General features: G+C 38.7%; 1 protein-coding gene across 1 annotated transcript in view; it reads right to left on the bottom strand.

The window, feature by feature from the left end:
• ccdc117 (coiled-coil domain containing 117) overlaps positions 1 to 5456 on the bottom strand; it is a 79173-nt gene extending 73717 nt beyond the window's left edge. The window contains exon 1 of the mRNA XM_073065357.1: positions 5338 to 5456. The gene's annotated coding sequence lies outside the window, so the exon portion shown is untranslated. The remainder of the gene's footprint in view (positions 1 to 5337) is intronic.
• Positions 5457 to 22723: the final 17267 nt, after the last annotated feature.

Genomic DNA, 22723 nt, shown 5'->3' on the forward strand with positions numbered 1-22723 from the left:
ATCTAATGCCCTTTGAGGCTGATTAGATCAGCTTTATTTGTCACATGTGCATTAAAACATACAGTGAAAGGTATCATCTGTGTCGATGACCAACACAGTTGGTGGGGGGTTCTGGCACCAACGTAACATGCCTACAACTTACTAACCCTAATCTGTACAGTTTTAGAATGTGGGAGGAAGCCTGTGCACCTGGAAGAAACCCAGGGAGAATGTACAAACTTCTTACAGACAGCAGCAGAATTGTACCTGAGTTGCTGGTGCTATGATACAGTTATTGTAACCACTACACTACTGTGCCTCCCGATGCACTGTTTAAAAGCAATCTTTCAATGACAACATGAATAACACTGACACCTGAATATTTCTGATCATTCTCAGAGGAGAGTTTGATTTTTATAACTGTTCTGGAGATATGCAATTATGGACAGCATAATTATAAGACCATAAAACATAGGAGCAGAATTAGGAAATTTGGCCCATTGAATCTGCTCTGCCATTCCATCATGGCTGATTTATTATCCCTCTCAATCCCATTCTCCTGCCTTCTACCCATAACCTTTGATGCCCTGACTAATCAAGAACCTATCAACTTCTGCTTTAAATATACCCAATGACTTGGCCTCCACAGCCATCTGTAGAAACATTTGGGGGGTTTGGTGATCCCTTAGTTTTTGTGTGAGGGAGGAGTTGGGGGAGGTTGAGATTTGCGAGTTTTTGTTTCTTTTCATGCAAGAGGGGAATTGATGTCTTTCAACTACTTCGATGGTTTTCTGTATTTTATAGAGATCTCAGAGTTGTATTCTGAGACATACTTTGATGATAAAATGAACCTTTGAACCTTTGTTGTTTGGATCAAACATCAGAATGGGGAAGAAATGTGATCTACTGACTTTGACCGTGGAATGATTGTTGGTGCCAGATGGGTGGTTTAAGCATCTCAGAAACTGCTGATCTCCTGCAATTTACACACACAACAGTCTAGAGTTTACAGAGAATGGTGCAAAACAAACCTAAAAACCTCCAATTCTGTGTCAAAAATGCCTTGTTAATGAGGGAGGTCAGAGAATGGCTAGACTGGTTCAAGCTGACAGGAAGGTGACAGTAATTCAAATAACCATGAATTGCAACAGTGGTGTGAAGAAGAGTATTTCTGAACACACAATATGTTGAACCTTGAAGAGGATGGGCTAGAACAGCAGAAGACCAGGAACATGCACTCAGTGTCCATTTCATTAGACATAGGATGCAGCTAGTGCATATTCCCTACTGATTGTGCTGGCATTGGCAGAATCTCACATGGCAACCAGAAGGCATACAGGAGTGAGAGAGATTGACTGGTTGAGTGGTGTTGCAACAACAACCTTGTACTCAATGTCGGCAAGACCAAGGAATTGACTGTGCATTTCAGTAAGGGGAAGTGGGGGTGGGGGGGGCACACACCAGTCCACATTGAGGGTTTTCCATGTGAATGCTGTTTATCCGGTTATGCTGCTGCAAGTAAGTTTTAAATTGCACGTGTACTTGTGTATATAATGGTGAACTCAACTTTGACTTTTTGAGTAGATTGGCTTTGACTTTGTTTGCTGTGTTATAAATTGTTTATTGTGAGGAGAGTAACACATTCCAAAGCAACGAAATCACAGTGTTTTCAACAGACATTCTGCCGAAGGATTGCACACGAGGTAAATGGGTTTGGGGAGCTGCATCAGTTGTTGAACTTTGAGGTGGTAACCAAATAGCATTACTATTCTTATGATTGAGAGCTTAAAGTGAGTTATGGAAATGTTCGTCCAAAGAGTTTGCAGGAATTGGTTGAACTCCCTGTTCCTCAGGAGCTAGTGAAGTTTGGTCATTATTCTTGTTGCAAAGACTAGGTAGTAGGCAATTAGTGACCTTACAGATAAAGAGATGAGGGCAATATGCACAATATACTGGAGGAACTCAGCAAGTCAAGCAACATATATGGAGAGGAATAAATAATAGGTGTTTTGGGTCAAGAACTTGCATCAGGACTGGAAAGGAAGGGAGCAGGAACCAGAATAAGAAGGTGGGGGGCTACCCTCTCACCCCTTCTCTACAATTCCCCCTCTCTCAAGACCTGCCTGTCACCTCCCTCTGGTTCCGACCTCCTCCATGATATTCCCTTTCTTACCTCTTCCATGTAGGATACATAGTCGGCACAACATTGTGGGCTGAAGGGCCTGTAATGTGCTGTAGAATTTTGACCCTGTTCGTTCTCTCAAGTGCATAAATTTAAGATTTAATGGCACTACAATGAAGAATTGCAGAGTTCTCTGCCATGATCTAGACCAATAGTTATCACTAAAATAACTCTGGTTATTATAGTATTTCCTTTTGGGTGACTTGTACAAATTGATTTCAGTATTGTTCAACTACAGAACTCTGCGATATTCAGAGCTTGTAAAAGGCAACATCTAGGATTATTTTCTTCAAAAGCTCTCAAGGTGTCAATTAAATATTAACATGGAGACTCTGCAGATCTGTCCATAATAGATTACTTATTTACCATCTTGTGTTCACTAAGGATTCTAACATACACAATTCATTCATTCCTGATCACGCCCTTTTGCCACTTGTGATTGTTTGCAGGTTGCCCAATGGGCAGAGAATGAGTAAGAAAATCCCTGTAACTGGCAAGTCTTGAAATAATAGATCAGCCATTTAATATTTGAGACAGGAATTACTTGGCTTAGCAGGTCATAAATCATTGCAGTAGTTGGAATTCTCCACTGTGTGTGCACAGTGAACGCTCAGTTAGCGAGTTTACTCAAGATTAAGATCAATAGATTTTGGCATTAGAGTTTACATGTGGTGTTGGGACCAGGCAAGAAAGTGAAGCAATGTTCAGGATTTTAAAGGATAGTCAAGTGGGCTCAAGCAGCTGGATGTCTTATTTCCATTCCTATTTCTAATGTTCTTAACCTGATATTTTCAAATTTGATTTAAAATTGACCTCACAGATGGGAGAACCATCTGGAACTGGCCTCTAGGTTGAGGTTAGTTATGAATGTGGAGGATTGTCCACTTCTTCCTTATCTCAATCTGGAAGTTTTAATGTAAAGAAAGTAATGTTTTGTTTCAGAAAATTTTCTCAGGGAATGAAAGTGAAAGAAAAAAATAATATTTTGAATCTTTATCATAAAATTGAATGTTCCATCTGCACTGTACATTATGACATTAATGTCCTGGTTTATGTATTGTTAAAGTGTATTGCGGTGGGAAAAATGATTATCATGTACAGATTACATCACAAATATTTTAACTTAAATTCTGTCAAAGGGATCTTTAATGGTTTCCCCAACCGACCAAAATGGTTGGGAAAACCAAACATGAGAATTCATGTCAACACATACCTGACTGGCTTCCAAAAGAAAAAAATGGTCCCTCCATGATGCTTTAAACAAATTTTAAATGTATTGTACAAAAACACAAACATTAAAAGCTGGAAATCAAATAACTGTGGATGATAACAAATTGAAGTAAAACAGAAAATGCTGGAATAATGCAGCAGGTCTGGTAGCATCAGTGAGTTCACATTAACTTCCATTCGTGCTGCCTGACCTGCTGAGTGTTTCCAGCAGTTTTTATTCTTATTTCAGACTCCCAGCGAGTGCACCTTTTTAATTTTAATTTACGGTGAGATATCATAAGACATTGAGCACAGCATGCTACAACATGGAAAACTGTGCCGAACATGATGTCAAATTAAACTGATCCATCAATGTAAATGTTAAGTTGTAAAAAGATAGAGGGGAATAGGTCAAAAGTGGAATACCTCAGATAAGACAAAAGGAATATCTCTTAGATAGGGTTGCAGTTGCCCATGTGATTTCAATATTTACAGTGATATCTGGTTAACAGATTGTAAAGACATTTGGAGAGAGAGGAAGTAAACAAAGGGACATGTGAAATGCAGGTCAGAGCTGCAGCTGAACTAAATGCTTTCAGGAGCATCTCCACTAAGCCACTGGGATGCTCCTGAGCTTCTAGCTGCTTATCGCTGTAATTCTCTGACCCATTTACCTGTGGCCTTCTGTGGTGTTTTAACGAAAGCTTGAGGTACAGAAACTCATCTTCCATCTAGGCATGTTGCAACCTTTCCAACATCAAACCAAATAATTTTATGTAACTCACTTTTTCTTTTTGCATCAACACTGTTAATTTCTGCTGTAAGACTACCCACATGTAATGAATGGTTAATATAGCTTTCTCTTTCCATAGACATACTGGGCAATTTCAGTGTCCATCCCACACTAATCTTCTTTGCAACTTAAATGTAAATTATTTTTTGCTCTTTCCCAGTTCCAGTGGAGTCTTTGACTTGAACCATTAACACTGTTTCTTTCTCCACAGATGCCGTTTCATCTGCTGAGTTCCTCCAGCATTTTCTGTTTTAATTTAATTAAAAGTTGTATCTTACCTAACTTGCCATGACCTGCATGTGAGGGACACCTTCTTTTCCTTCATGGAGAGCAAAATGCATGACTCTTACCATACGTAGCATCCACCTCCACTGATATTCCATATGAAAGCATTGATACCATATATATGACACCGTATGCACAAACAGCTACCTTACGATCAGAATTATTGGTTCAAGTGATTGCCTCATTCTAGGAAGGATGTGGAAGGTTTAGAGAGGGTGCAGTGGAGATTTACCAGGATGCTACCTGGATTGGAGAGCATGTTCTTATGAGGACAGGTTGAGAGAGCTTGAGGTTTTCTGTTCAGTGCAAAGGAGGATGAGAGGTGACTTGACAGAGATGTACGTGATAATAAGAGACATAGAACAAATGGATAGCCAGAGACTTTTTCCAAAGGTGGAAATGGCTAATACAAGGGTCATAATTTTGAGGTGAATGGAGCAAAATATAGGGGAAAGTTGTCAGAGGTAGTTTTTTTTAACCACAGAGAACAGAATGTGTGGTGGTGATAGAAGTAGATGCATTAGGGGCATTTTAAAAAACTCGTAGATAAGCATATGGATGAGAGAAAAATGGAGGGCTTTGTAGGAGGGAAGGGTTAGATTGATCTTAGAGTAGGTTAAAAATAGGCACAAATTTATGAGCTGAAGGACCTACACTGTGCTGTAATGTTCTGTGGCCTGTGTTCTATGTAAACACTCAACAATAGCTGTAGCTATAGTGCCTTGGCTGGTGATTAATACTCACAAAAATACAAACCAATCTCCAATTATCACATTTGAGTTCCATGGAAATTTGAAAAGGAAAATTAGACCACCAACCCTTCCTTCATCTGTACTGGAGTGGATGGAAACTTTTGCATTTCTAGACTGGAGTTGTATCGATTACCCACCTGACGTTTTTTCATCCTCCGTTGCTAAGGATAATAGGTTGGCGAGATCAAATTCCAGGATTGACAATCTTGACACAACGTAGTTACAATGCAATTCCTCCTATTCCGAAAGGTCAGATCTGTTGCAATAGAAAGTGTAAAAATTAAATTAGTAAATTGCTATCCCATTGCTAACACTACAAATAAACTGACTTATTTCCTCAAAGTAATCAAGCTTATGAGAGCACCTACTTCCACTCCACCACCAGTCTCCCACTGGCTCAGCTGCAATATCCTGGCTGATTTATGCAGAGTGAACCATAAGATCAACAAAATTGAAGCTCTTCCTTCAAGACATATGTCCAATTAGATCGTGAAGAGATCAAAGGTACTTAAACTCGTTTAGTAAGCTAAATAAGAAACTGATTGCCTGCCAGTACATCCTATCTTTTAAATACTTGCACCTAATCCACTTACTCACTTGCCAGTTAATTAAGATGAGAAAGACTGTTAAAATCCAACTTAATTCACCCTTTTGCAGAGATCCTAATGTTTCCATTGCAGAATGCAATTTTTAAATTATTACAGTATTTTATCCCATTATTCCATCTGAAAGATTGTTCCTTTGTTAACTATTTTATGAGTAGAATTTCCTAATGTCAATCCTAAAATTAACTTTCTCTAATTTTTAACCAGTGCCTCAAATTCTACTCTCACGGTTCAATGTTTCTGTTCTGTCTCAGTTCTTTTTAGTCTCCAAACCAACTGGGGTATGGCCCCAGCAACCAATCTTCAGACATGAATGTAAATTGTAGGTTGAATTTAAAATGCAACCCTGAACAATAGTTTTCCTGGGGCAGTGGACTGGAGTGGATTGCAAACCAGACAATGCTGATGAACATTCATTTTGAGTGTCTGAAGTGTGGATGTGAAGGAGGTGTGAAAATTATATGTAATTCAAAGGAAGCATTGTAGATAGATGGTAACTATAGAATTATCTTGCTGTTAACTTTGATCTTTAGCATATAAAATGTCATGAAATATTGGGTCAGGAAGCCTCTTCCAGCAAGAATGGCTCAATATGATGCCTGCTGCTCATTTTTTGTTGAGCAAAACACTTCTATATCCTCTAGCTTCAGTGTCTCTCTGGTGACTTTGTTCACATTACAACATTTGGGGGCTCATCCAGGATATGTTTGTGACCCATCATGTGGCCTGCGATCTCAGCTGTCTAAGCAGGAGAGTATTTTCAAAATTAGCACTGACACTTGGTTCTGTTCAGGTTGGTAATATGTATCACGAATATGATGGACAGCTGGACTGGTAGATATTAAAGTAGTGTGGTCTGGGTGCTTGCATGTGTTTCTGCAGGAGTAGATATATTTGTGTTAATTTGGTGAGACAGGGTCAGCAGTGGGTTGTGTGTATATTTGTTCAAGGAAACTCATTTGCAAACGTGTTTGTCTGTCTTAAAATAAGTCTGTAACCTTGGTGCAATGGTTTTTATATGCAAAAGAATACAACAGGCATTATGAGTTCAGACGCACCTAAGTGGCAGGTGCAGAGTATGTCCTCTGTGGCTTTCAGTATGCACTGTTTAATTTTCATCTATTATTCATATTTTGTATAGTTTGGGAATTAGTGAGGGAGAGGTTATACTCAGATATAGCTGATGGAATGGCACCAATTGAGTTTAGGCAGTGTCAGGTTGAGAACCCTGATGACCTGAGCCAGCCCTTGACCTTGATCGTGACCATCCATAAGCCCTTCACTCCTGGGGAGAAGAAAAGCATTTTATCAGGGTTTTTCTCATTGAAGGTCACCGGCGGGAATGCAGAATTCTGGTGCAAATTCGAGGAAATGACTGAAATTCACCAAATGCACCCTAAAGATATACAAGTTTGGTAAAAGTGAAGTGCCCGAGGAATATGTGGCACAGGATGGTACATGGGCAACTACTGGGAATGCCAGCAATGAAGAAAGATTTTAAAGGGGAAGTGAGGCAGCGACTGAGTGGAGCAATAATTCCAGTGGTTCAGAGAGCTGATGTGCCTGCCTTGGATTATGCAGAATGTAAATATCAAGCATATGAGGAGTATTTAGGGTCAGATAATCCAGGGAGGATGAACCAGTCTTCCTGAGATACTGAAGGAAAACCTGTGCAGAGCCCACCAGGAAGTTTTAGTTCTGGGAATAGTGGCCTACTCTGTGATAGTATCATGAGCCAATGAGATAGATCAGAGAAGAGGGGAAGAGAAGTCATAAAGTGGCAGCAGTGAATGTAGCTGCTGTGATGTTACAGAGAACTTGCTTTTTTGTGCAGCAACTGCGGCATGTAGCAAGGAACTGGTTGAATAGACATGGGAGGGTGAAGGAGATATTTGGTACAGCTGTGGCATCTCAGGTCATGGTCATCGCAGTGTCCTGAGAACAGAGGAAATCACTCACCAAAATAGACAGAATCCACAGCAGTGCCCTCTCTTTCTGATATGACAGCTGACCCGTTTATAGAGGTGGTGAGGTCAGACAACACCTGTCAGTAGCCTCAAGAGGTTTATTAGTGGGCCAACATTGTGACACAGGGTTGTCAGTAATTATAACTGTTCTACCCTTCGCCACAACTGGGGAGGAGATTAACATTACCAGTGCAGGAGATAAAACAATGAGGTGGAGGGAAGTCAGCCCCAGGTACTTGATATTGAGAGAGTGCAGCTTCCTGTGGATTTTTGGGTGGGCCCAAACAATGAAGGTTCTATCCTGGGGAAAGACACACTGAGTAAGGCAGGTGCGATCATAGACTCAGGAAAAGGAGAAATAACATGGACAAGACAGGGACAGCAAACATGTGTGACCCACAAAGCAGCTAACATGGCCCATTGAGGGACAGCAGCCCAAGGCAGGGAAGAGAGACAGGGCAGTGTGTGGGAATCATGTCAGGAGATCCCAAGAGTAGGAGCCAAGCACAGTCAGGGGCTGTTTGAAGTAGTGCAGCTGCCTGAAGAGGCAGCAGTGATTACAGTAAAGGCTCAGCAGAAAGGGGAGAGTAAGGAGCAGGAAGTGAACAAGTGGGCAGATGTCAGTACAGGGAGAGCAGCGGAAGAACATGAAGTAACCGAAATTCCAAGTGTTCAGGAAGAAACTATGTGAAGGCCACTGTAACCAGGGTAACACAGAGTGATCAAGCAAAGCAGCACTGACATATTGCGGATCAGAGGGAGAGAAGGTAGACCTCCCACAGCCAGGATGATTGAGTCAAGGTGAGGGAGCTGGTTGAAAAGACAGATTTCACTGCCAGGTGGATAGAACCACAGGTGGTACTCCAGATGAACGACGCCCGTGTTGGCGTACAGTCCCAGCGAGGCAGGCAGTGGAAACACTGGACCCACCTTCTTGTCTCCCTCACAAGAGATCAAGTGTACATGATAACAGTGTCATTGCAGAGAACTGACGTGATGAACACCAGCCGGCTGCATCAGCTCTGACCACAGCTGATGGAAGCAGACCCACAGCAAACACAAAGGCACAGCACACCGAGAGAGTGGCAGGAAGCCGTGGATAGCATATTAAAGTATAACAGTAACTGTGCTCTGAAATGAAGTCTGGTTGCTGAAGATAGATGATTAGTTGTATAGCTCAGAATAGAAAAAACATTGGGGAAAATAGATGGGAAGGGATCTGAGTTGCAGCAGAGACATCAGTCTTCACAACTTTGATGGCGTGGCAAGAAAAGAAAATACACAGCGTCTGAAAGCAGTCACTCTAGCCTGAAAGGTTGGGCCAGTGATCGAATAGACAGTCCGGACTGGGATGCCGCTGGGTTGAGGTCCTTGCAAACTCTCCTGTACGTCGATGAGAGGGCATGTGAGCCTGATAGATGTACTTTGCTGGCGTCCCCGGCTAGAGTTCTAGCTATCAGAGAATGAAGGGGTGAAGATAAAGAATGAGATAAAACTGCAGTTGACCAGCAGGGAAGGAGGCATCAGGCATATGAATGGTTTACTGCTCAGTTTGATTAGATCCTTCCTAAAGTTTGGACTTTCCTGGAACAAATTTGTTTATGACCAGGAGGGCCTGTTAGGGCATATTCTGGAGTTAGGATATATAGCAAATGTTAATTTTACCAGCAACCAATCCATAGGCATGAATGAGGATTGTAATTTGAATAATAGCCTTGAATAATAATTTTTCTGGGGCTGTGCACTGAAGTTGATTGCAAACCAGACAATGCTAATTAACTTTCTTTTTAAAAAAAATTTTTTATTGAGTTTTCAAATGATTACAGAAAGAAAGAAAAAAAATTATCAACCCTTCCCCCCTCCCCTTAACCCCTCCCCCCATCAGATCCCTATAGAAAGAAAGAAAAAGAAAGAGAAGAAGAAAGAAAGAATGCCTGGATATCGGAAGATCCCCACATGCTCCACGGAGTTCATAATAGCTTTAGTATATATATTTATTTCTTTCCCCAAATAACCAATAATTTTATCTTCGGAGCACATATATATTTAATCCTGTCTTTTGTAAATAAGGGCGCCAAATTTTCAGAAATGTTTCATATTTATCTCTTAAATTATAAGTAATTTTTTCAAGTGGAATACAGCTGAAAATTTCATTCTTCCAATGATCTATACTTAAGTATGAATCCGATTTCCAAGTAACTGCAATAGCCTTTCTGGCTACTGCCAATGCAATTTTTATGAATTCTTTCTGATATTTATTCAATTTGGGTTTCGGTTTTATCCCTTCAATATCACCTAATAAAAATAATATTGGGTTATGTGGAAGTTGTATTCCAATAATTTGTTCCAGTAAAATTCTTAAATTTGTCCAAAAAGGTTGAATTTTAGAACAAGACCAAGTAGAATGTAAAAAAGTACCAATTTCTTGATTATATCGGAAACATTGATCAGATAAATTTGGGTTTAATTTATTTATTTTTTGTGGTGTAATATATAATTGATGTAAAAAATTATATTGCACTAATCTTAACCGGACATTTGTTGTATTTGTCATACTGTCAAGACATAGTCTTGACCAACTTGTTTCTTCAATTTTAATATTCAAGTCAGTTTCCCATTTTTGTCTTGACTTATGAACTATACATACAAGAAATAAATTTTTTAATTTTTCCTTTCTGAATTAAAGTTTCTATTTCATTAGGTTTTGGCAATAACATTGTTTGACCCAATTTATCTCTTAAATAAGCCCTTAATTGGAAATAACAAAAAAGAGTGTTGTTTGATATTTTGTATTTATTCTTTAATTGATCAAATGACATTAATATACCTCCTTCAAAACAATCTCCTATATATCTAATCCCTTTTTGAAACCAGTTGTATAAAAGTTGATTATCCATTGTAAAAGGAATGTTTATTTTGAACTAAAGATCTCTTTGCTAATAAAGATTTCTTTATCTCATCATCAACATTTATTTTATTCCATAGATCAATCAAATGTTTTAATATAGGAGATTCTTTATTTTCCTGTATCCATTTAGATTCCCATTTATATATAAAATCTTCTGGTGTATTTTCTCCTATTTTATCTAGTTCTATTTTAATCCATGCTGGCTTATCTTTATCAAAAAAGGATGCAATAAATCTGAGTTGATTTGCTTTGTAATAATTCTTAAAATTTGGAAGTTGTAACCTTCCTAGATCAAATTTCCATGTCAATTTTTCCAATGATATTCTTGACATCTTACCTTTCCAAAGGAACTTCCTCACATATTTATTTAACTCTTGAAAAAACTTCTGGGGTAGTTGTATTGGTAGTGTTTGGAGTAAGTATTGTAATCTAGGGAATATATTCATTTTTACAGCATTTACTCTGCCTACTAATGTTATTGGTAATATCATCCATTTATCAAGATCTTCTTGAATTTTTTTCAATAATGGTAAATAATTTAATTTATATAGGTTCTTTATATCATTATCAACTCTTATACCTAAATATTTTATACCATTTATCGGCCATCTAAATTGAGTTATTAATCAACATTGACTATAATCTCCTTTAGTAAGAGGTAAAATTTCTCTTTTATCCCAATTTATTTTGTAGCCTGTTATTTTCCCATATTCTTCCAATCTAGAAGATAATTTACGCAGCAAATACAATGGGTTTGTTAAATAAAGCAGAACATCGTCAGCAAATAAGTTAATCTTGTATTCCTCCTGGTTAACTCTGAAACCCTTAATATCTGGGTCCATTCTAATTAATTCAGCTAATGGTTCTATCGCCAACACAAATAAAGCAGGTGATAATTGACAACCTTGCCTAGTTGACCTTGTTAACTGAAATGGTGTTGAAATTTGACCATTTAAGGTTTTAATCCATTTTATAAAGGATACTTCTAATCCATATTTTTCCAATACCTTAAATAAAAAATCCCATTCCAATCTATCAAATGCTTTTTCTGCATCTAAAGCAACTGCCACACTCATTTCCTCCCTCTTTTGTGCCAAATGAATTATGCTAAGTAACTGGGTTACATTATCTGCCGATTGTCTATTTTTGATAAATCCTGTTTGATCCATATGTATTAATTTTGGTAGGTATTTAGATAATCTACTAGATAAAATTTTTGCTATTATTTTATAGTCAGTGCTTAACAAAGAAATCGGTCTATTTGATGTTGGCTTTAGAAGATCTCTATCTTTTTTTGGCAATACTATTAAAATAGCTGTCGAAAAAGATTCTGGAAGTTTATGCATTCTTTCCGCTTGATGTATTAACTCCATAAAAGGAGGAATTAGTAAATCTTTAAACTTTTTGTAAAATTCGGGCGGAAAACCATCTTCTCCTGGGGATTTATTACTCTGAAGTGACCCTAGAGCTTCTTCGACCTCTTTTAATGTAAAAGGCATATCTAATCCCTTCTGTTCTTCCGAATTCAATTTTGGAAGAGTTATTTGTGATAAAAACCTTTCTATCTTGACATGATCATTTTGTGATTCTGATTGATACAGTTCAGAATAAAAATTCTTTAAAGTTTCATTAATTTCTAAAGGTTTATAAGTAATTTTGTTTACACTTGTTCTAATTGCATTTATCGTTTTGGAAGTCTGGTCTGTTTTTAACTGCCAAGCAAGAACCTTATGTGATCTTTCACCTAGTTCGTAATATCTCTGTTTAGTTCTCATAATTGCTTTTTCTGTTCAATATGTCTGAAGTGTATTATATTGTAACTTCTTGTCTTTGTTTTTCTTCTGTCATATATCTTTGAGATTCTTTTTCTAATTTTGTAATCTCTTTTTCCAATTGATCTATTTCTATCATAATTCTTAATTTTAGAAGTGTAACATTATCTGGCCTCTCAAATATGCCTTCATTGCTTCCCACAATATAAATTTATCATCAACTGAATGTGAATTTGTATCTAAAAAAAACTGAATCTGCTTTTTCATAAAATCACAAAAATCTTGACATTTTAATAATATTGAATTAAATCTCCATCTGTAAATCGATTCCTCTTTATCTATCATTATCATTGTCATTATCAAGGGAGAATGATCTGACAATATTCTTGCTTTATATTCCATATTTTTCACTGTCTTGAATATTCGTTGATAATAGATAAAAAATCTATCCTTGAATAAGTTTTGTGTCTATTTGAATAAAATGAATAATCCCTTTCTTTTGGATTAATTCTTCTCCATATATCAATCAAATTTAAATCTTTCATCAATGATAAAGTTTCTGGAGATATCGGAAAAACTTTGATGCAAATAATGCATAAATTAGAAAAATTAAACACATTAAAAGCAATTAAAAAATATTTAAAATATGAAGATTATGTTCAACAAAATGATAAAAAGACAGGACAAAATGGATAAGAGAATTACAGACTTGGAAGAAACAATGGGAGACTTCGCTGAAAGAATGAATAAAATGGAAGATAATATTTCTGCCTGGACATCAGAAAGAAAACAGTTGTTGGAAAAAGTGGACATGCTGGAAAATTTTAGCAGACAAAATAATATTAAGATTGTTGGACTTAAAGAAGGTATAGAAGGAGAGGATCCAATAAACTTTTTTCAAAAATGGATCCCGGAAAACTTGGAAATGGAAGAAGGAACTCAGTTAATTGAAATAGAAAGGGCTCACAGAGCCTTAAGATCAAGACCTCAAGTTGATCAAAATCCACGATAAATCTTGATAAAATGCTTAAGATATCAAGATAAAGAAAAGATCCTGAAGGCAGCTGCCCAATGTGCCAGAAAGAGAAACGGGCCATTGATGATAGAAGGGAAAACAGTTCTTTTCTATCCTGATATAAGTTATATCCTTTTGAAGAGAAAGAAGGAATTTAACCCAGCAAAAAAGGTTTTATGGGAAAAGGGTTATATTAATGGTTATATTATTAAAAGAGTTATAAATTTATAATGCATCACCTGGCAACACTGATAATTTTTTTGGATGAAGGAAAAAGAAGATTTTTTACTGATTATCGAGACGCGGAAGAGTTTGCACAAAAACTCCCAAATGTTGACTAACTACACCCAAAGATTTAAAAGTGAAATGGATTAAAGATGAAGACAGGGACAGTGAATGGAATTGATGGACATTTAAGGACAGAAGAATATTTAAATATATTCTTAATTATATTATACAAGGGGAGAAAGGTAAAAATTTGGGAAATGTTAATTGAGAGTAGTGATATATTTTTTTCTTCTTATCATATATATACTTTTTTATGTTACGGGGAGCTGGGGGAACTTTGGATCGATTGCTATGGAATTCACATGTGTAATCATGGCGATTGCCATGACCCGTACAACAGAGGGGGGTAATGTTGTGTTTTTAATATCCACAACATTAGTAGGGGGGTATTTTGTTTTTTTCTTTATAATCTATTTTTCTTCTATCTTTCTTTCTTTGCCTGGATGATCGGTGGGGAGACACATAGCAACATGAAGAATTTTAAAAAGATTCCCCAAGGTACCACGAAAGTTGTAAGATTAGGTATTATTATAGATTGGAGTAACCCTATTAAAAACAATGACTAATTTACTGAATTTTTAAAGTTTTAATGTTAATGGGCTTAATGGACTGGTGAAAAGAAAAAGGATTTTAACATACATTAAGAAAATGAAAATAGATATAGCTTTTTTACAAGAAACACACTTAACAGAGATAGAACATCAGAAATTAAAAAGAGATTGGGTTGGAAATGTTATTGCAGCTTCATTCAACTCAAAGGTGAGAGGAGTTGCAATTTTGGTTAATAAAACTTTACCAATTAAAATACAAAATGTATTAATTGATTCGGCGGGGAGATATGTAATTATACACTATCAAATTTTTTCAGAACTATGGACTCTTATGAATATTTATGCACCAAATGAAAATGATGTAAAATTTATACAAGAGGTCTTTTTGAACTTGGCTGACGCACATGACAAAATATTAATAGGTGGACATTTTAACTTCTGTCTAGACTCAGTTTTAGATAGATCAACAAAGGTTGTTACAAAATCAAAAGTAGCTAATTAACTTTCATTTTGGATATCTGGAGTGTGTGTGTGAAGAAGGAGTGTGGGAATTACATGTAGTTCAATGGAAGCATTGTAGATACATAGTAACTCGAGCACTGTCCTACATTTGGTCTTTAGCATATAAAAATATCATGTAGTATTGGGTCAGGAGGCCCCTTCCCACAGGAGTGTCTCAATATGATGCCTGCTGCTTGCTTTTGTTGAATAAAAGACTTCTATATCCATTAGCTTCAGTGTTTGTCCTGTTCATGTTACAACAGTGTTCACACAAAGACTTTTTAAACAAAAACAGTGTCAATCTAGTCATTTTTCATAACTCAGAGCAGTGCAATGGAGATCAGTCTCACTGATACTATGTGCAATGTACCCATCATTTGAAAATGTCTAGTTTCTTGGTGACCAGAACTGAACACAGGTATTCATCCTGCAGGTAACCATTCTATCAAGCAGTTTGATCATTTACTCCTCTGTTCTGCTGTTGTCAGCTAACTTGTTGAATGTATTGGTTTGATCATCTGGCACTGTTCACTGAATCTCCTGAAATGTAGCCAGTGGTGAATTAAACCAACACATCAGGTGAATGTGAAGCAAGTGGAAAATTACATTCATCCAAGTTACCTACTAGCCTTACTAGGCACATCTGTACTCACATCCTTCTACAGGTGTGCAGTGGAGAGCATCCTGACACGCTGCATCACTGCTCGGTACGGCAACTGCTCTGCAGCAGACGGGAAGGCTCTACAACGGGTGGTCAAAACTGTCCACAGATCAGCACTAGCCTACCTGCCATCAAGGATGTATATACTTAAAGGGCCAGTAACGTCATGAAGGATCCCACCCACACTGCTCATGGACTGTTTGTCCTGCTCCCATCAGGAAGGAGGCTACATAGCATCCACACCAGGACCACCAGACTCAAAAACAGTTACTTTCCCCAAGTAGTAAGGCTGATCAACACCTCCACCCACTAACCCACCCCTCCACACCCCCAACCACCACTACTTTATCATTTCCTGTCAATGTCATCTTATTTGGAGACACTCCAGTGCCTGGCATCACTTTATGTACATACAGTCAATCTATGTATATAAGCTATCTTATATATTTATGTTTATTGTGTCTTTTTCATTATTGTGTTCTTTATTCTGTTTTTTTAATGCTGCATCAGATCTAAAGTAACCATGTTTTCTCCTTTGCACTAGTGTACTGGAAATGACATTAAACAATGTTGAAACAGCATGCGCGCATTATTTGAGAGAGGCAGCTAAACTATTTATTCAAAGCTACTGTAGACACAAGAGATTCTGCAGATGCTGGAAATCTTGAACAACACACACAACTGCTGGTGGAGCCCAGCAATTCAGGCAGCATCTGTGGAGTGGAATAAACTGTCCACATGTTGGGTTGAGATCCTTCATCCCATCAATGTTATGTTTTAGTTGCAGAGAAGTTGCTGTCCAAAACAGAGCCTACCTAACCTTTTATCCTAGTCTCACAATACACCAACTTGACTCAAACCAGTGGAAATGTAGAACGTGAGCTTAAACTGTAACCCAAAAAGAATTTTCATGTGCTAAAAAACGTACACTACTAACCTTAACTCTGACTTAGTCATACTGGAATTCGAACTTAAGCTAAGGTTCTGTTTTGCAGTAAGACCATTCAAATCCATTTCTAAAATAATCCATTCCTAATCCTAATAATTCCCAGCTGACAACTCCTTACCCCAATCCTGAAATCTATTGCAACTTGAACTCCTCATCTAAAAATATTCCTGTATGCCAGGTGGATTCTTCTCTTCTAACAAAGCGCATTGCAGAACTTACAGACCTGTACACACAAGGAGTTCAAGTATTGTGCATGTAGTTTATTCTTAGCAGAGTGCCTCTGGTTGGTCTCCTCTACTGCCATGATGAGACCACTCTCAGGGTGGAGGACCAACACCTTATATTCCGTCTGGGTAGCCTCCAACCTGATGGCATGAACATTGATTTCTTGAACTTCCTGTAATTGCCCACACCCCCCTCCATCCTTCACCATCCTCATTCTGGTTTCCCTCTCATACCTTTGCTTCTTGTCCGCCCATCACCTCCCTCTGGTGCTCCTCCACCTTCCTTTTCTTCCAGGGCCTTCTGTTCTTTCCAATCAGATTCCCCCTTCTCCAGTCCTTTATCTCTTTCATGAAACAATTTCCCAGCTCTTTACCTCCCCTCTTCTCCTCTCCCAGTTTCACCTAACACCTGCCACTTTGTACATTTTCCTCCCACCTTCTAGTTCTGAATTCTCCTCTTCCTTTCCAGTCCTGATGAAGAGTCTTGGCCTGAAACATCAACTCTTTACTCTTTTCCATAGATGCTGCCTGGCCTGCTGAATTAATAGGTAACTATGTTAGTTAACTAATACCATAGTACAAGTTATATTATTATCTGGATTAATTATCTGGATAGACAGGGTCCGATTAGGAACAGTCAACATGGATTTGTGTGTGAAAGGTCAGGTTTGGCAAATCTTATTGAATTTTTTGAAGAGGTTACGAGGAAAGTTGACGAGGATAAAGCAGTGGATGTTGTCTATATGGACTTCAATAAGACCTTTGACAAGGTTCCGCACAGAAGGTTAGTTAGGAAGGTTCAATTGTTAGGTATTAATATTGAAGTAGTAAAATGGATTCAACAGTGGCTGGATGGGAGATGCCAGAGGGTAGTGGTGGATAACTGTTTGTCAGGTTGGAGGCCGGTGACTAGTGGTGTGCCTCAGGGATCTGTATTGGGTCCAATGTTGTTTGTCATATACATTAATGATCTGGATGATGGGGTGGTAAATTGGATTAGTAATTATGCAGATGATACTAAGGGAGGTGGCGTTGTGGATAATGAAGTAGGTTTTCAAAGTTTGCAGAGAGATTTAAGCCAGTTAGAAGAGTGGGCTGAACAATGGCAGATGGAGTTTAATGCTGATAAGTGTGAGGTGCTACATTTTGGTAGGAATAATCCAAATAGGACATACATGGTAAATGGTAGGGCATTGAAGAATGCAATAGAACAGAGTGATCTAGGAATAATGGTGCATAGTTCCCTGAAGGTGGAATCTCATGTGGATAGGGTGGTGAAGAAAGCTTTTGGTATGTATGCCTTTATAAATCAGAGCATTGAGTATAGGAGTTGGGATGTAATGTTAAAATTGTACAAGGCATTAATAAGGCTGAATTTGGAGTATTGGGTACAGTTCTGGTCACCGAATTATAGGAAAGATGTCAACAAAATAGAGAGAGTACAGAGAAGATTTACTAGAATGTTACCTGGGTTTCAGCACCTAAGTTACAGGGAAAGATTGAACAAGTTAGGTCTTTATTCTTTGGAGCGTAGAAGGTTGAGGGGGGACTTGATAGAGGTATTTAAAATTATGAGGGGGATAGATAGAGTTGACATGGATAGGCTTTATCCATTGAGAGTAGGGGAGATTCAAACAAGAGGACATGAGTTGAGAGTTAGGGGGCAAAAGTTTAAGGGTAACACAAGGGGGTATTTCTTTACTCAGAGAATGGTAGCTGTGTGGAACGAGCTTCCAGTGGAAGTGGTAGAGGCAGGTTCAGTATTGTCATTTAAAGTAAAATTGGATAGGTATATGGACAGGAAAGGAATGGAGGGTTATGGGCTGAGTGCAGGTCAGCGGGACTAGGTGAGAGTAAGCGTTCGGCATGGACTAGAAGGGCCGAGATGGTCTGTTTCCGTGCTGTAATTGTTATATGGTTATATTATGCCTAGCAACCATCTTAATAGATATTCTAAAAACAAACCCAAACCTGCAACATACCAATAGGATCATTTCCGTTAACTGTCCTTATTTTCTTTAACTTCCTTTTAAGCAATCAATTCTGGTGGGGTGGAGATACGTCTTTACCAAAGGAGGTGGAAGGTGTGACGTCCCTCTGCTGACTTGCAGGTCACCTTTGGGCAAGATGTAGCACCTGCTTTGTCCCCGTTTCCCCCCCTCCCCACCGATCAGGTCACCTGGAGCCATGGAGCAGGTGGTGGATGGTCATATGGGCAGCCGGTACATTTCACAAGTCCTGGTTATGCGACCACTGATGGCAGGCAGACAATCTCTGAAGAGTCAGCCATCTTGTAAATACACTACCTAAAAGAAGGCAATGGCAAACCACTTCTGTAGAAAATTTGCCAAGAACAATCATGGTCAAAGTCCATGATCGCCTACATCATATGATACGGCACATAATGAACAATCGAATCACCTACATGTTAGCTTAATATTTTAAAGAATTTATCTGCTATAAATCCCTCAGTTGCTTTCTCTTTTGATTCTAAAATTTTATAACTCATTAAAGGACTTTGCTTATTTTAAATTATCTTTCTTGAACTAAATTAATTATCTCTGCTGTATGGTGTTATTTGTAAACTTTGAAATGACTATTTGCTTTGCCACATATTTTGAAAAATAATTTTTAAATATTTCACTCGTTAAATTCTAAACTCAACAGGCTTATGAATGGAAATACAGTAAGCTGCTTTGGAGCATTCGATCATGTGCCGCTGTAAATTATTGAACTGTTTCACTGGAGAGGGCCATTCACCTCAAAGATTTAATTAAGTAAATGAATTTCATTGGAAGGTTCATAGTATGACTCAAGATGGTAATCTCTTGATTGTCCTTGTTCCAGATACAGCAGTTGATTGAAACAGTTGCATTAGCTTGTCATGAGATAAGGTTAGTCAAAAGCTTATAAAGCAGCTCTATAAAATGATTGGGAGTTTGTTCTCTATTTGGTAAGCAAGTGTTGCAATTATATCATCTCACTATCACTTGATGTCATTGTGTTCCTTATCTGATTTATTGATTTTATTAAAACACAGAGGAGACCTTACTGAAAGCAGCATCATTCCCCTCTGCCATTGGATTTCTAAATGGACATTGAACATTGATCACTACCTCACTACTACAGTGTACCACTGCTGTAAAATTAACAAATGCCACGACATATGCTGGTGATTTAAACCTGATTCTGAATCTGATCCATCATTAGGACCCCCACCAGCCAGGACATGCCCTCCTCTCATTACTACCATTGCAGAAGAGGTACAGGAGCCTGAAGACATACACTCTATATTTTAGCAAAGGCTTCTCTTCCTCCACTACCAGGTTTCCGAGAGGACACTGAACCCAAGAACACTACCTCACTCTTACTGCTCTCTTCAAAGTAAAGTTTATTATCAGAGTACATGCATGTCACCACATACAACCTTGAGATTCTTCTTCTGCGGGCATACTTAGCAAATCTATAGAACAGTAACTGTAAACAGGATCAATGGACAAAAAACTGTGCAAATGCAAATATAAATAAGTAGCAATAAATAACGAGCATGAAATAACAAGATAATCCAGTTCATGGAGTTGATTGCTGTATCATGGTGCAACTTAATTCATGAAGGTAAAGTAACTGCCCTTATATAACTCACTGTGGACAGACCTATAAATTAATTGCATGCACCAACAAATGAACCGAACCTCATCCTGTATTGGTGGATGAAATGAAAAACCTCTCTCATTCTACTATGCTTTAAAACAATGAGGAACTCAGCAGATCAGTCAGCATCTATGGAGGGGAATAAAGAGTCAAAGTTTTGGGCTGAGACCCTCCATCAGGACTGGAAAGGATTGGAAAATAAAAAGGGAGAATAAAAAGGTGGGTGGAGGGGAAGAAGTACAAGCTGGCAGGTGATAGGTGAAACCAGGTGAGGGGGAAGTTGAGTGGGGAGGGGAGAGGAGTGAAGTGAGAAACTGAGAGGTAAAAGGTGGAAAAAATTAAGGGCAGAAGAAGGAGGAATCTGATAGGATAGGACAGTGGACCATGACAGAAAGGGAAGGAGGAGGGACACCAGAGGGAGGTAATGGCAGAAGAGGGGAATGAAGGGGTAAGAGGGGAGCCAGAATGGGGAAAAGAAAAAGGAAGAAGTGGGAGAAGAATGAATTATCAGAAGTTAGAGAGTCAATATTCATCTTCCCCCTTCCTTTCTAGTCCTGATGAAATGTCTCAGCTCAGAGCATCAACTGTTTATTCATCTCTGATCTGCTGAATTCCTCCAGTATTTTGGCATTGCTCTGGATTTCCAGCAACTGCAGAATCTCTTTTCTTTGTGTATATGTTAGGCTAGGGATGAATTTCTTAATCCACATCTCTGGCATAGGACAATTATGGTCTTCAACAGTTGTCCACACAGAGCAGCAGATTAATTTCATGAATACGTATCATGCCCCATCACACTAAAGGTACAGGCCTGCTTCTGCCAGGCCCTGCTCCTCCAGTGACAGCAACATTCCCCTCGATGTTGTCCCTGTAGAAATGCAACCACAACAACCCAAAGGGGCAATGACCTTGTAGTAGCTGAAAATAAATTACCTCATAGACCTATGGGGTTCAACTCTTTAAAACATAATCCCATTGATTCAGACTCAGGTTCAGATTTATTTACCATATGACATTAAAATATATAGAAGTGTATTTGTATAAAACTCAGACCTTCACAGGAAAAGGCCTCCCTACCTCTGAGCATGTCTACAAGGAGTGCTGCCACAAGAAAGCGGCATCCATGCTCTCTCCTCACTGCTGTCATTGGGAAGGAGGTACAGGAGCCTTAGGTCACACACCACCAGGTCCAGGAACAGCAATTATCCTTCAAGCTTCAGGATCCGGTACTGGCATGGATAACTTCACTCACATCAACACTGAACTGATTCCATAACCTATGGACTCACTTTCCAAGAACCTGTCAACCTCTGCTTTAAAATTCCCCAGTGATTTGGCCCCCACAGTTATCTATGACAATGAATTTCACAGCCTCACCATCCTCTGGCTGAAGAAATTCCTTCTTATCTCTGTTCTAATTGGTCATCCCTCTATTCGGAGCTTGTGCCCTCTGGCCCTAGGCTCACCCACTATAGGAAACATTCTCTCCACATCCACTCTATCTAGGCCTTTCAATATTCAATAGGCTTCAGTGAGATTCCCCTGCACCCCTATTCCTCTGATTTATAGTGAACACAGGCCCAGAGCCATCAAATGCTCCTCATACATCAACCCTTTCAATCCTGAAATAATTATTGTGAACATCCTCTGGACTCTCGCCAGTGCCAACACATTTTTTCTTAGACAATGGGCCCAAAACTGCTCACAATAGTCCAAGTGTGTTCTGACCAATGCCTTACAAAGCCTCAGCATCACATTCTTGCTCTCATATTCTAGACCTCTGAAATGAAGCATTGTATTTGCCTTTCTTACCACCAACTCGACCCACAAGTTAACCTTTAGGGAATCCTGCCCACAGATTCCCAAGTCCCTTTGCACTTCTGATTTTTTTTTAAATTCTCCCTGTTTAGAAAGTAGCCCATGCCTTTATTCCTTTTTCTGAAGGACATGACCATACACTCTATGCCATCTGCCGCTTCTTTGCCCATTCTCCAAATCTGTCATTCTGCAGACTCCCTGCTTTCTCAAGCCTACCTGCCCTTCACCTAGCTTTGTGTCATCTACAAACCTGGCCACAAAGCCATTAATATCATCATGTAAATTGTTGACATACAACGTGAAAAGAAACAGCCCCAATACTGACCTCTGCAGAACACTACTTGTCACCAGCAGCTGACCAGAATAGGCCCCCTTTATTCCCATTCTTTGCCTCCTTCTAGTCAGCCAATCTTCTATCCCTGGACTTTCCTGTGATACTATGGTAAGCAGCCTCGTGTGTGGCACCTTGTCAGAGGACTTCTGAAAATCCAAGTAAACAACATCCACTGACTCTCCTTTGTTGATCCTGCCTGTTACTCCCTCAAGGATTCCACATCTTCCAATCTATGTCACCTCTTTCTAAGCATTTGATTTCATTTTTTACCAACAGAGC

The sequence above is a fragment of the Hemitrygon akajei genome, chromosome 14 (genome assembly GCF_048418815.1).
Source record: "Hemitrygon akajei chromosome 14, sHemAka1.3, whole genome shotgun sequence".
Taxonomy (NCBI): domain Eukaryota; kingdom Metazoa; phylum Chordata; class Chondrichthyes; order Myliobatiformes; family Dasyatidae; genus Hemitrygon; species Hemitrygon akajei.